Source organism: Rhinatrema bivittatum, chromosome 1, assembly GCF_901001135.1.
Source record: "Rhinatrema bivittatum chromosome 1, aRhiBiv1.1, whole genome shotgun sequence".
NCBI lineage: Eukaryota > Metazoa > Chordata > Amphibia > Gymnophiona > Rhinatrematidae > Rhinatrema > Rhinatrema bivittatum.
In genome coordinates this window covers 320,427,938-320,441,553 of record NC_042615.1, presented here as the reverse complement: position 1 = coordinate 320,441,553, position 13,616 = coordinate 320,427,938, and positions in this window count along the sequence as shown.

Sequence of the window (13,616 nt, the reverse complement as noted above, 5' to 3'; positions counted from 1 at the left end):
ATTCCCCATTATTATTTATTTTTACACTTTTACAATAATCATACAGAAAAGGTTTTCCTGGTTTACATGTCAATTTCAATATAACATTTGTTATTCTTCTTTTATATTAATAATAGTAAATAAATAAATATAATCCTGTCTGTCCCAATTTCTCCTAATTACTTTTAAGGCAGGAATATAAGTCTCCAAAATTAATGGGAACATAATAACTAAAATAATTTATGGAAAAAGAAAAGGAAGATAACCTAAATTTTAATTATTCCTGAGCAGGTTGAGTATCGGTCCTCCCAATTCCCTGATTATCTAATAGGAATCTTAATTGAGATGGTTCAAAGAAGAGATATCTTGTATTATTCAGATATACCAAACACTTACAAGGATATCTAACAGACATCTTAGCCCCCAATTGCCTAACCTCTTGAATCATATCTAGAAACTTTCTCCTACGAATTTGAGCAACCCGGGTTAAATCCGGGAATACCCAAAGCTTTTGCCCCACAAACAATTTATTCCTATTCCGGAAAAACAAATTTAACACTGAGTCTCTATCTGTTGATGTTACAAAAGTCACCAAAAGTGTTCCTCGATATTCTATTTGTTCCTCTTCCGTAGTTTCAAGAAATTCAGTTAAAATAACTTCTACTACCACATCAGGCTCCCTAGTTATCCCTTGTTCTTTCAATGTTGTAGATACAAAGTAGATTTTAGATATTGCTGGAATATTTTCCTTTGAAAGTTGAAAAACTTCAATTAAATAGTTCTTAAACTGCTCCTGAAGGGAAATCAATTTTACCTTCGGAAAATTTAATACTCGTAAATTATGATATCTATCAAGATTTTCTAAATTTTCAATCTTCATAACAATATTATCATCTTAAATTAACTTTGTTTGAGTTTCCTGAATGAGTGGAATCTTTTCTTCCAATCCCTTTATTTTTGACTCTTGTACATCTAACTTAGGCTCAATTGCTTGAATTTTAATCTGTGAGTTGTTAACAGACTCAGTTAAGGAGGCTATCATATTCTGAATTTTCAAAGAGGCTTCCCAAAGTTTTCCAAGAGTGACTTCAGAAGGATTAACCAGTTTTTCCTTGAGAGAGTCTCACTCCTCCTTCCTGACAAATTACTACAATCCTACTGGATTCATTTGTCAGTTCCTCTCCTCCCTCCAAGTTGACAATGGAGGCATTCATCCCTCCTGCTGCGCCTCTACCTATGACATCCTCTGATGGTATCTCAGGTCCAGCTTCTGCAACTGGCATAGTATCCAAATTTCTTTGATGTGCTGACCAGTCCAGTAACCGGGTATGAATGTTTAGTGGAGGAGAAGGAGTCTCAGGAGCCTCAGGGCTTAAAGATGTTTGAATGTCTAAGAAAGCCTGGGTGTGCTCCTCACCCATCTTCACAGAAGATGCTCCTGGGGTAGATACATGGGTTGGAGCAAAAAACCCCTCAATAGTTGCTTGTAAGGGCATAGGCATGACAGCTGCAGAAGTAGGTAATCACACTCTACCCTTTCCCTTCATATGAGGCATGTAAGTTGAAAAGTCAATTTAACAATGAGGAGCTTAATAGCTCAACTTCCTTCGTTTCTTTAAGGAGACTTATATACAAATGGAGGCGGTGTGAAGGAGCGGCAAAAGAATAAAACTGTGATTTACTTACTTTATGTGGAGGAGATCTTCTTGGGAGTTAAGTATCGATAATTAATTGTATCACCAAATTCAAAAGAAAGCCGCGTGCCCCTTAGGCACGCGCGGCTTGGGCGGCACGCTGGTGGCAGCTGCACACCACAAAAATTTGGGTTTTTATGAGGGCCTTCCTTGGACCCTCCTTGATAATGTCAGTCCCGGAAATCGATTGTAGCAGTGCTGTCGGGGCAAATCCCTTACCCCCGGATTTTGCTATAGGCAGACAAGATAGGAAAAGAGTTCCAGGTAAATGCAATACTCCCTTCTCCTCCACCTCAAGTATTGCTGCAAAGCTCTGGGTTTTTATGAGGGCCCTCCTTGGACCCTCCTTAAAGACGTCAGTCCCGGAAGTCGATTGTAGCGGTGCCATCGGGCCAAATCCCTTATCCCCGGATTTCGCTATAGGCAGGCAAGATAGGAAAGAGTTCCAGGTAAATGCAATACTCCCTTCTCCTCCACCTCCATGATTCCCCATTATAATCATTGATCTCTTGAAGTCTTTTTTTTTAATTTTCATTTGCAATTAAAACTCAATCTCAAAATAAATGTCCAACTTATTTTACTCTTGTATTCCCGACACTGTCCAGAGTTTCAGTAACTGTAAATGTCTCTGCTTCAGAGGAGGCTTAGTTGCATAACCACTCCAGTCCAGCATAGCTGCATAGTGAACGAGATAGTAGTCATTTTTACAGCTGTGGGGTAGATATTCAAAATCAGGCCAGTTATATATGTTAGTCGGAAAGACATATCTGGCTAACTTAGAATAGATATTCAACAGCATGACCATGTTGCTGAATATCCCCATAGCAAGCACTACTTAGGCAGATAAGTCAGATCCATCTAAGTTTAGACCTGCTATTGAGCAGGTCTAACTTACCCGAATACGTATTCGCCTAAGGAGGAGATCGCTACTTAGTCGGTTAACTTATCTGGCTAAGTAGTGCTGCCCGATTTGCTCAGTGCCCACCCACAATTTATCAAGCTATTCTGATAGCTGGATATGTAACTTATCCGGCTATGTAATGGCCGCTGAACATAATTGGATATTCGGCTGCCACTACATAGTGTTATAATTAGTGAAGTTTGGGTGGACCCTTGGACACTGTGGCAGCTGACCATGCCCATGGGGGGAAGTCCCGTGAGGGGCCACAAGTCAGGTTCAGCTTAAGACACACAAACACAGAGAACGATCTTTTATAAGACAATGTGGTGAAGCCACCAGAGGTGGCAGTAGTGAGCAGCAGAAGTAGCCCGGCTGGGCTAGTATTCCTCAGGCAGTGGAACAGCGACTCCTCCGTTAGCAGTGTTGTAGTGGAAAGAACTGAGAATAATGAGTACAGTGGAATATGCACAAAGCCCCAGTATGGAGAACCCCAGGATAGGAAGAGCAGGCCCTCGAGGAGCAAGTACCTGATCTCTGAGAACTGAGAGGCTTGAAGGTAATGTACTCACATAGCGGTTCCACGTAGGAGATGGCACTAGGGCTGGAATGGAGGCAGGCCCTCGAGGAGCGAGTACCTGGTTCCATGGAACAGCTCTGAGGTGAAGATGGTAGTACTCACTGGTGTTGAAGATAGCGAATCCTTCCAGGCAGAAGAGAAGGTAGGAGCAGGCAGCGAGTCAGGGAACATGGGACCTCAAGGATCGAGTACCAGTTTCCTGATAGCGACCTGAAAATAAAGTGAGGCCCCCGAGGAACGGATACCCCGTTAGCGTAAGAGTCCAATGAAAGATTGGAGAGGCAGAGTAGCTGCGTACGGAGAGCGAATCCCATCCGTAAGATTCCCCTTGCTAACTCAAAGGCTAGCAAACATCGTAGACTTTAAATATCCGGGCAGCGTGACGTCATCACAGGGAGTCGCCCCTGAGGTTCGCGCCAAGTAGGAAATAAGAGTGAGGGCCATGCGGCGCTCGCGCCCTAAGGGAGCAATGGAGCATGGAGGGAGGCAACGCCCAAGTCGGTCCGTGGACGCCAGAGAGGACGGCAGGCAGATGCCGCAGCAGCCAGGCATCCATCCATAGTGAGAGGAGGTGCAAAGAAAGAAAGGTAGGCGGAGTGAAGCCGTCGGGAAGGGATGGTTGCAACAGTACCCCCCTTCAAAGGGCGATCTCCTCTGCGGGTACTAGGTTTTGGTTTCCAAGGATGCGAGAGATGAAACTGGTGGAGCATCTCTTTGTCAAGGATATTAGCCAGAGGCTCCCAAGAATTTTTTTGGGGCCAAAACCTTCCCATGAGAGAAGGTATTCCCAGGTTTTGCCTCATTTGCGGACATCAAGAATGGCTTCGACCTTGTATTCTAGGTCATCTTCTGCATTGATAGGAGATGGCTCCTGAGATTTGGAAGAGAATTCACTGATGATGAGTGGTTTCAGAAGTGAAACATGAAAAGCGTTATGGATGTTCAATCCAGGTAGTAATTTCAGAATGTAGGTAACATTGCCAAGACGCTGGAGGATTGGAAATGGTCCAATGTAGCAAGGATCAAATCGAGAGGAGGGTAACTTCAGTCTAAGGTGCTTAGTGGTTAGCCAGACTTTGTCACCAGGTTGAAAGACAGGCACTTTGGAATGATGAGCGTCATAAAACCTTTTAGCTCGATCACTCGCTTTGAGTAGCATTGCTTTCGTCTGAGTCCATAATTAATAGATTTCTTCAGCAGTGGATTGAGCTGCTGGGGACGTCACTGAGAGCTTCAGTGGAAGTGGCGGTGATGGGGAACGTCCATATACCACTTCAAATGGTGTTGATCCAGTTGATGTTGATGGATGAGAATTAATGGCAAATTCAGCCCATGGTAACAGTTCGGCCCAGTTATTCTGATGGCAACTCACATAGGCCCGAATGAACTGTTTCAGGGTCCTATTCTTCCATTCTGTTTGGCCATTAGATTGAGGATGATAGGCAGATGTATAATCTAGAGAGATGTCGAAGAGTTTGCACAGGACCTTCCAGAATCTTGCCGTGAACTGTGATCCTCGATCCGAGACTATGTGCTTCGGTAGGCCGTGAAGGCAAAAGATATGGACTATGAAGAGCCAGTCAAACAGCTCTGAGATTAAGGGCAGGGGGTCATGGTCTTTAATCGTAATCTCGTTCAGACCTCGATAGTCGATACAAGGACATAAGGTTCCGTCCTTCTTCCCCACAAAGAAGAATCCTACGCCGGCTGGCGACTTTGAAGGTCTAATGAAACCTTTTTGTAAATTCTCATCGATGTACTCGGACATAGCCTTATTCTCTATTGCAGGGAGTGGATAGACACATTCTTTAGGAGGTTCAGTGTTTGGTTTCAGCCAAATGGCACAGTCATAAGATCTGTGTTGAGGGAGGATGTCAGCAACTTCTTCGGAAAACACATCACTGAATGATGCGTATTGAAGCAGCAGTCCTGCCATCACTGGTGTTGTAGGCATGCAGAGAACAGGAGAAACTTCCTTGACGCAATTGCCATGACAACCTGGGCCCCAGCAGGAGAGCTCCAAGGAGGACTAGTCGAATGGAGGCTGATGCAACTGCAACCAGGGTAACCCCAAAATGATAGGGTGCATGGCCTTCTCTAAGACAAAGAAGAGAATTGTCTCCATATGGAGGGCTCTAGTGTGAAGAGTCACTGGTTCAGTGTGACAAGTCACATCACCGGGCAAAGACTCACCATGGATAGATGACAAGAGTAGTGGAGCTTCTAAAGTAACGAGGGGAATCCTCAAATGTTCCACTAGGCATCGAAGTATAATGTTGCCTGGTGTCCCCGAATCCACAAGGGCAAGAGTTTGGATTGTAGATGGTCCGCAAGTCAGGGAGACTGGTAGAGAGAGCGGAGGAGAAGGCGGGGTAAGGCCTAAGAACAGTCCTCCTGCAGGACTTAGGCCCATCTGTTTCCCTGACAAAATAGGGTATGTTGGGACATCGTGGCCAGCTTGTCCACAGAAAACAAAGAGGTAGGCGATCTATGATAGCCGTCAGGAAACAAAAACACAATAGATGCCTCAGTCTTATTTCAGTGTTTATTAGAACAGAGATGTGCTCAGTAATTACCCGACTCAGGCCGAGTTTCGCAGCTCGTTGGCCGCTGCCTCAGGGGCTTGAACACTTCAAATTCTCAATCGAAATCCACACAGTGAATTTAATCAAACGTTCAGCCAATGTATGATCAATGCTTCGGGTGATGTACCGCACTCAGTTACACATTGATGGCACTAGGGCTGGAATGGAGGCAGGCCCTCGAGGAGCGAGTACCTGGTTCCATGGAACAGCTCTGAGGTGAAGATGGTAGTACTCACTGGTGTTGAAGATAGCGAATCCTTCCAGGCAGAAGAAAAAGTAGGAGCAGGCAGCGAGTCAGGGAACATGGACCCTCAAGGAGCGAGTACCGGTTTCCTGATAGCGACCTGAAAAGCAAGTGAGGTCCCCGAGGAGCGGGTACCCCTTTAGCGTAAGAGTCCAATGGAAGATTGGAGAGGCAGAGTAGCTGGGTACGGAGAGCGAATCCCATCCGAAAGATTCCCCTTGCTAACTCAAAGGCTAGCAAACATCATAGGCTTTAAATATCCAAGCAGCATGACGTCATCACAGGGGGATGCCCCTGAGGTTCGCGCCAAGTAGGAAATAAGAGTGAGGGCCACGCGGCGTGCGTGCCCTAAGGTACCAGTGGAGCATAGCGGGAAGCAGCACCCAAGCTGGTCCGGGGATGCTGGAGAGGACGGCAGGCAGACGCCGCAGCAGCCAGGCATCCATCCATAGTGAGAGGAGGTGCAACGAAAGAAAGGTAGGCAGAATGAAGCCGTCGGGAAGGGACAGTTGCAACACATAGGTGGATAAGTCCTCCTTATCTCGCTAGCTTGTGTTTGAATATTGACCTCTGTATTTTTATTTATTTATTTATTTATTTATTTGCGTTTTTTCTATACCGGCATTCATGGTTAGAAACCACATCATGCCGGTTTACATGTAACAAGGGGTGAGAACAAAGAACAGAACGTAAACAAGTGCAAGGAGATCAAAAGTTACATTACAACAAGGGTCTTATTTATCTATGAAAGTAACTAATGAACTTCGAGAAGGAAAGTAGGATCTTCATTAACAAGACAATCACTAAATGACATAATACCACTTTATTACCTCATTCATTTCATTAGGTTCAAATGTATGTAATATAAAAATCATTCCCAGTTCCCCTTGGAGGAACTGGGTATTTGTTAAAAAACTGTACATGTTAATTCCTCAATTCTACACTAGTAATGGGTGTAATTTTGCACCATCGAGGCTTGTGCTTTTCTCATTCACAAACATGCTCTTATAGCCCATTTACTATGTCCAATGAAAATGTTTAAACGCATAAACCATATGAACTGATGTGCTGTTCACTGCTGTTTTTCATTTAATCTGATATTTAGTAATTGATATGTCCATATACTTAGGTCATAGATTATCAGGCATTTAAACTGGAGGATGGGGATGGCAGAAGGTGGCCAATCAAATATAAATGTCACCCACAAGCAATACAAGAAGTAGGAGGAGAAAATAACAAAATCAATCAGCTCAATATTTCACACTTAAGCAAACGAGAAGAAAAGGTGACTAGGAAGAACAGCAAGCTGAGGGAGAAACGCTAGAAAGCTATGACCACAAATTCTCATAATCTTGACAATAAAATCCCAAATCTGCAAGCCCTAATGGTGGAGGTGGAGTTGGACAATATTGTTATTACAGATACATAGTTTCCTGAGTCTCATGATTAGACTACAGACATCCTGACCTATAACTTGTTAAGGAAGGACAGACAGGATTAAAAAAAAAAAAAAGGCAGAAATAGCTCTTTATGTTAAAAAACATTTCCAAGCAACTGAAATGCAAGGGGTGTGAGGTAGGAAGAGAGTATTATGGGCTGTCCTAGAAAAAAAGAGGATGGTACCTTCATTTAAAATGGCATGGTTACAGGCCTCTGACTCAAACAGAAGAACTGGACAGCAATCTGATCAAAGACATCAAAAAAGTGAAAAAGAGAAAAGTGTTGCTTGTTGGAGATTTTACTCTGACCAAACAACAAATCCAGAACAGACAAAATCTACAATCCCAAAATCACAATTCTTTAAAGAAAAAATTTAAAAGTACCAAAAATAAATTAAGCCCAAGGTTACATTTATTCAATTGATGAGAACCATTTTTTTACAATACCAAGAAAAATTCTCAACGTCAAGATAAATTTCACTTATAAATTATAAAGTATAATTACCCCACACGTCCACACTCCTCAAAACACTCTCACAATACCCACAACCATTCACTCATCACTAAAGACTCACACATAGGTGCAAGAACATCACATTAAAAACTGCTTAAACAAATTTCAAAGTCCACTCCAAGGGAAGTGAAATTTATGTTGACATTGAGGGGCAGACTTTAAAACATACGCGCGCGATGTACATTTGTGCGCACAACCAGGCACGCACAAATGTACGACTGATTTTATAACATGCGCGCGCAGCCATGCGCATGTTATAAAATCGGGGTCGGCGCGCGCAAGGGGGTGCACAATTGTGCACCTTGCGTGCACCAAGCCGCGCTGCCTGCCTTCCTCCGTTCCCTACCCCCCACCCCACCTTCCCTTCCCCTAACTCTCCCACCCCCAGCCCTAAGCTAAATCCCCCTAAAAATGTTATCTTACCCAGTTATGCCTGCCTTGGGCAGGCGTAAGTTGCGCGTGCCGGCCAATGGCCGGCCTGCGATCCTATGCACAGCGGTAAATGGCCGCAGTGCCTGGAGGCTCCGGTCCTGCACCGCCCCCAGACCGCCCATGCCCCGCCCCTTTTTTCAAGCCCCAGGACTTACATGCCCCGGGATTTATGCACGCTGCCGGGTCTTTTGAAAATAGGCCCAGCGCACGTAACCCCCCCTACGTGCGTAAATCCTCTTGGATTTACACGCATAGGGCTTTGAAAATCTGCCCCTGAGAATTTTATCTGTTCTAGATTTGTTGTTTGGTCTTCTATAAATAGGACAACAGGGGCGGTCTGGGTGTTTTGTCAATGGAGATTTTAATCTGCCTGGTATGGATTGGAGTATCCCTGCTGCAGAATCTGCAAAAAGTAGAGATAGTGACTCTGCTCAGAAATATAATGATAGAACCCACGAGGGAGGGAGTGAAACTCAACCTAGTGTTCACCTAGTGATTTTTATTTCAAATTTATATTTTTAAATTATTTTTAGTTTCAAATTTTTAGTTTATATTTCTATATTTTATTATGTATGTTCACTTTGTAATCTGTTGAGTTCTTCGGATCATGCAGATTATAAATCCAAAATAAATAAAATAAATGGGGATAATGTCTCTAAATTCTGGGTAGGTACTCAATTGATCACCAGTGATCATCAGACAGTATGGTTTGATACAGCAGCCCGGATGAAGAGAAAACACACAACGATCCAAGTTTTGGATTGCTAACATACAGACTTTGGTAAAATTGTGGAACAACAGTAGGCCAAATTAAAGGAAGCTAATATAAAGGCAAAAAATCTTAATATAGAAACAGTGAACAAAAAGCTGCTTTATTGCAGGTGCCTTGCAGAGATCAGGTACTCGCTCCTCGAGGGCCTGCTCTCCCTGCCTCGGTGCCTGTACCATCTCCTTCAACATGGTGGAATTGCATACCTACAGCAACCATCTAGTGAGTAATCTAACTCTCAGTCTATCTCATCCACAGTACTGCCTTGATGGGAAACCTACACCGGAATTCCCCTATACCAATGTGGTGAGAAGGGTCCTCTCTGCCGAGGGTCCTGAGACTGCTACATCCAGACAACTTCACTACTGCCACCTCTGGTGGTATACTTTAAGCTGTATAAATAAAGAACTAACTTTATGTTTGTGTGTCCTGCGTTTAGCCCAGTACTGTGGCACCTCTGGGGCTCCTCCCCGTGGGCATGGTCATCTGCCACAGTACCCAAGAATCCACCCAAACACCGCTTAACCTTAACAATGGATTTACCCAAGGGAAGTCTTGCCTCATAAATCTGCTACTTTTTTTGAAGGGATGGATAAGCATGTGAATAAAGGTGAACTGGTAAATGATGTGTATTTAAATTTTCACAAGGTTTTTGATAATGTCCTTCATGAGAGGCTTCTAAGAAAACTAAAAAGTCATGGGATCAGAGGAGATGTCCCTTTATGGGTTATAAACTGGTTAAAAGACAGGAAACAGAAAGTAGGATTAAATCGTCAGTTTTCACAGTGGAAAAATGTAAAACTGATCTAGAAAGAGGTACGATGAGTGAGGTGATCAAATTTTCAGATGACACAAAATTATTCCTAGTAGTTAAATCACAAGTGCTGCGTCAGAGGTGTACCCTTGGGCTGAGGTGGGGTTGACGCAACCTTCAGGCCTACGGGTCCCCACCGTCTGCAGGTGGAGTGGGCTGATGCTAGAGGCCAATGGAGCTTCACCTATACCAGCCCTCATTCCCCTCGGGTTGAGCCTTTGGGTGCCGAGGCCGGCAGGGCCTTAGGTGGGTCTCAAGTTTAGCTTGAGATGAAAGGCGATTCAGCCCAAAGACAGCAGCCGGTAGATGGCATAGTCCTATCCTGGACTGGATTCGGTACTGGAACTCAGGCGCCAAAGGAACTGTGAGGAACTGGAGAAGCTTGAGCAAAGGAAGGCCTAAGCCTTGCAAGTCCACGTCCAGAAGATAGGCGAGAGGAGGCGCCACTGACAGGCTAGGATCAGAGCCGGCGGTGAGTGGAAATTGTAGAAAGCAACGTGGAACTCTGGACTTAGGAAAGTCTGTAGTGTAGTTGTTCAAATCAAGGGTCAGGGTACAGAGAAGGCAGGCATAGTCAGGGCATGGAGAAGGCAGGTGTAGTCAATCAAGGCAGTGGTTAGGGCATGGAGAAGGCAGGTGTTGTCAGGCATAGCGGAGGTCCAGGACTGGAGAGAAGCTGAAGAGTAGTCAGGCGTAGCGGAGGTCTGAGGCTGGAGAGGAGCTGAAGAGTAATCAGGCATAGCGGAGGTCCGGGGCTGGAGAGAAGCTGAAGAGTAGTCAGGCATAGCGGAGGTCCGGGGTTTGAAAGAAGCTGAAGAATAGTCAGGTGTAGTGGTAGTCAAATCCAAAGAGTCAGTCCAACACATAGACGAAACAGGAACAAGGAGAACAGGAACCGGGAACCACAGGATAACAGGAACACAATGAAGAGGCGATTCTAGGATCAGCAACGAGTACTCGGAGTACGAGGAGACCTGTTGCAAAGGCAACATTATGGAGCGAGGCCTGAGCTTTTATATGCTGAAGAGTTTGATGTCAGCATCTGGGTCCGCGGACAGGTTCCCACCGTGGGCCCTTTAAAAGAATCAATGATGCGCGTGCGCCTAGGAAGGAGTGCGGCGCTGATGACGGCGTCTCTCTGCGGGCCACGTGGAGAGGCCCGACTAACAGGGACATCTTGGCTGGCATCACTGGGTAGCGTGGCAGGGCCGGAGGCACTGGAGGGATCCCGAGGTCAGAACTGGTGGTCCACCGCCGCCAGTGAAGAGGAGCCAGGAGCTGGAGACTGTCTGAAAAGGTAAGAGAGCCGCACCGCGGAGTTGCCACGGGCGGCACGCGTAACACTAAGTGGATTGTGATAAATTGCAGGAGGACCTTGCAAGACTGGAAGATATAGCAGATGAAATATAATGTGGTCAAATGCAAGGTATTGTAAATAGGGTAAAATAACCCATGCTGTAGCTACACAATGTTAGGTTCCATTTTAGGAGTTACCACCCAGGAAAAAGATCTGGACATCATAGTTGATATTATATTGAAATTGTTGGCTCAGTGTGCTGTGGCAGTCAAAAAAGAAAACAGAATGTTAGGAATTATTAGGAAGGGAATGGCAAATAAAACAGAGGATGTCATAATGCCTATCGCTAAATGGTTAGACCGCACCTTGAATATTGTGTGCCGTTTGGGTCACCGCATCTCAACAAAGATATAGTTACACTGGAGAAAGTACAGAGAAGGATGAGAAAAATGATAAAAGGGATGGAACAGCTCCCTTATGAGAAAAGGCTAAAGAGGCTAGGGCTGTTCTCCTTAGAGAAGAGACGGCTGAGGGGGGATATGACAGAGGTCTTGAATGGATAAATGTGAAATGGTTATTTACTCTTTCGGAAGTCAAGGACTAGGGGGCACTCCATGAAATTAGCAAGTAGCACATTTAAAACAAATAGGAGAAAATTCTTTTTCACTCAACACACAATTAAGCTCTGGAATTTGTTGCCAGAGGATGTGGTTAAGGCAACTAGTGTAGCTGGGTTTTAAAAGGTTTTGGAGAAGTTCATAAACTGCTATTAATCAATAGGGAATAGCCACTGCTTGTTGCATTAGTAGCATCGGATCTATTTAATGTTTGGGTACTTGCCTGGTACTTATGACTTGGACTGGCCACTGATGAAGACAGGATACTGGTCTTGATGGACCCTTAGTCTGACCCAGTTTGGCATATCTTATGTTTTTTTGTGCTGACGAATCCACTGAAGGACATGTTCAATAGATTCCTGGAAATGGGAGTAGTGCCACAAGACTAGAGAAGAGTGGTTGTGGTCCCTCTTCACAAAGGTGGTAGCAGAGAGGATGCTGGAAACTACAGGCTGGTTAGCCACCAGCAGGAGGCCCGCGGCGCGGCCCTCTCATCTTCCCAGATGGATCTCAACGCTCTCCTCTCCATCGTTGGCTGCAGTTGGCTGCCGGCTCTGACCTCGGGCCCCTACCAGTGTCCCTGGTCCCGCCGTCCTGCCTGGAACCTCCAGCCAAGATTCCTCCTCTGGACAGGCCTCTCCGCCTGCTCCGTAGAGAGACACTGCCAAGCGCGCTGCGTCCCCTCCTAGGCGCATGCGCATCATTGATCCTTTTAAAGGGCCCGCGGCGGGAACCTGGCCGCGGACCCAGATGCTGACGTCACCACTCTCAGCGTACTTAAACCCAGGCAGCGTTCCTAAGCGTTGCCTTTGCAACAGGTCTCCTCGGTTCCCTGTTGATTGAGTACTCCTTGCCTTCAGAGATTCGTCTCAGCCTTGTGTTCCTGTCTCTTCGTTCCTACCCTGCTCTTTGCCTCGGATTGACTTCACAGATTTGACTTTGCTACACCTGACCACATCTGCCTTCTCCAAGCCTGACCACGTCTGCCTTCTTCAAGCCTGACCTCTGCTATGCCTGACCTCGCCTGCCTTCTCCAAGCCTGACCATTGCTACGCCTGACCACACCTGCCTTCTCCGTGCCTTGACCATTGCTAAGCCTGACCACGCCTGCCTTCTCCGTGCCTTGACCTTTGCTATGCCTGACCATGCCTGCCTTCCCCGTGCCTTGACCATTGCTACGCCTGACCACACCTGCCTTCTGTGCGCCCTGACCATTGCTACGGATAACCTCACTATAGACTCTTTCCTGTCCAGAGTTCCACGTTACTTGCTATAGTCTCCTCAGACCGCCAGCTTCCATCCGAGTCTCTCAGTGACTTCTCTACCTCTATCCTCTGGACATGGACCTACAAGGCTTCGGCCTTCCTTTGCTCAAGCACCCTCAGTCTCTCCTTGTTCCTTGGTGCTTGGGTTCCAGTTCCATAACCCGTCTTGGATAGACTTGTGCCACCTGCTGGCTGCTGTCTCTGGGCTGAACCATCTACCTTCAATCATCTATCTTGAGGCCCGCCTAAGTCCTGCTGGCTCCTGCACCCAAAAGCTCAACCCGAGGGGAACGAGGGCTGGTATAGGTGAAGCTCCAGTGGCCTCTAGCTTCAGCCCACTCCACCTGCTGACGGTGGGGACCCGTAGGTCCTTACCTACAGGATGCGTCAACCCCACCTCAGCAAGCCTTACCTTGATGGTGGGAAAATTTAATGGAGACTCTGCTGAAGGATATGATAGTGAACTATCTAAAATCTGGTGGGTTGCTA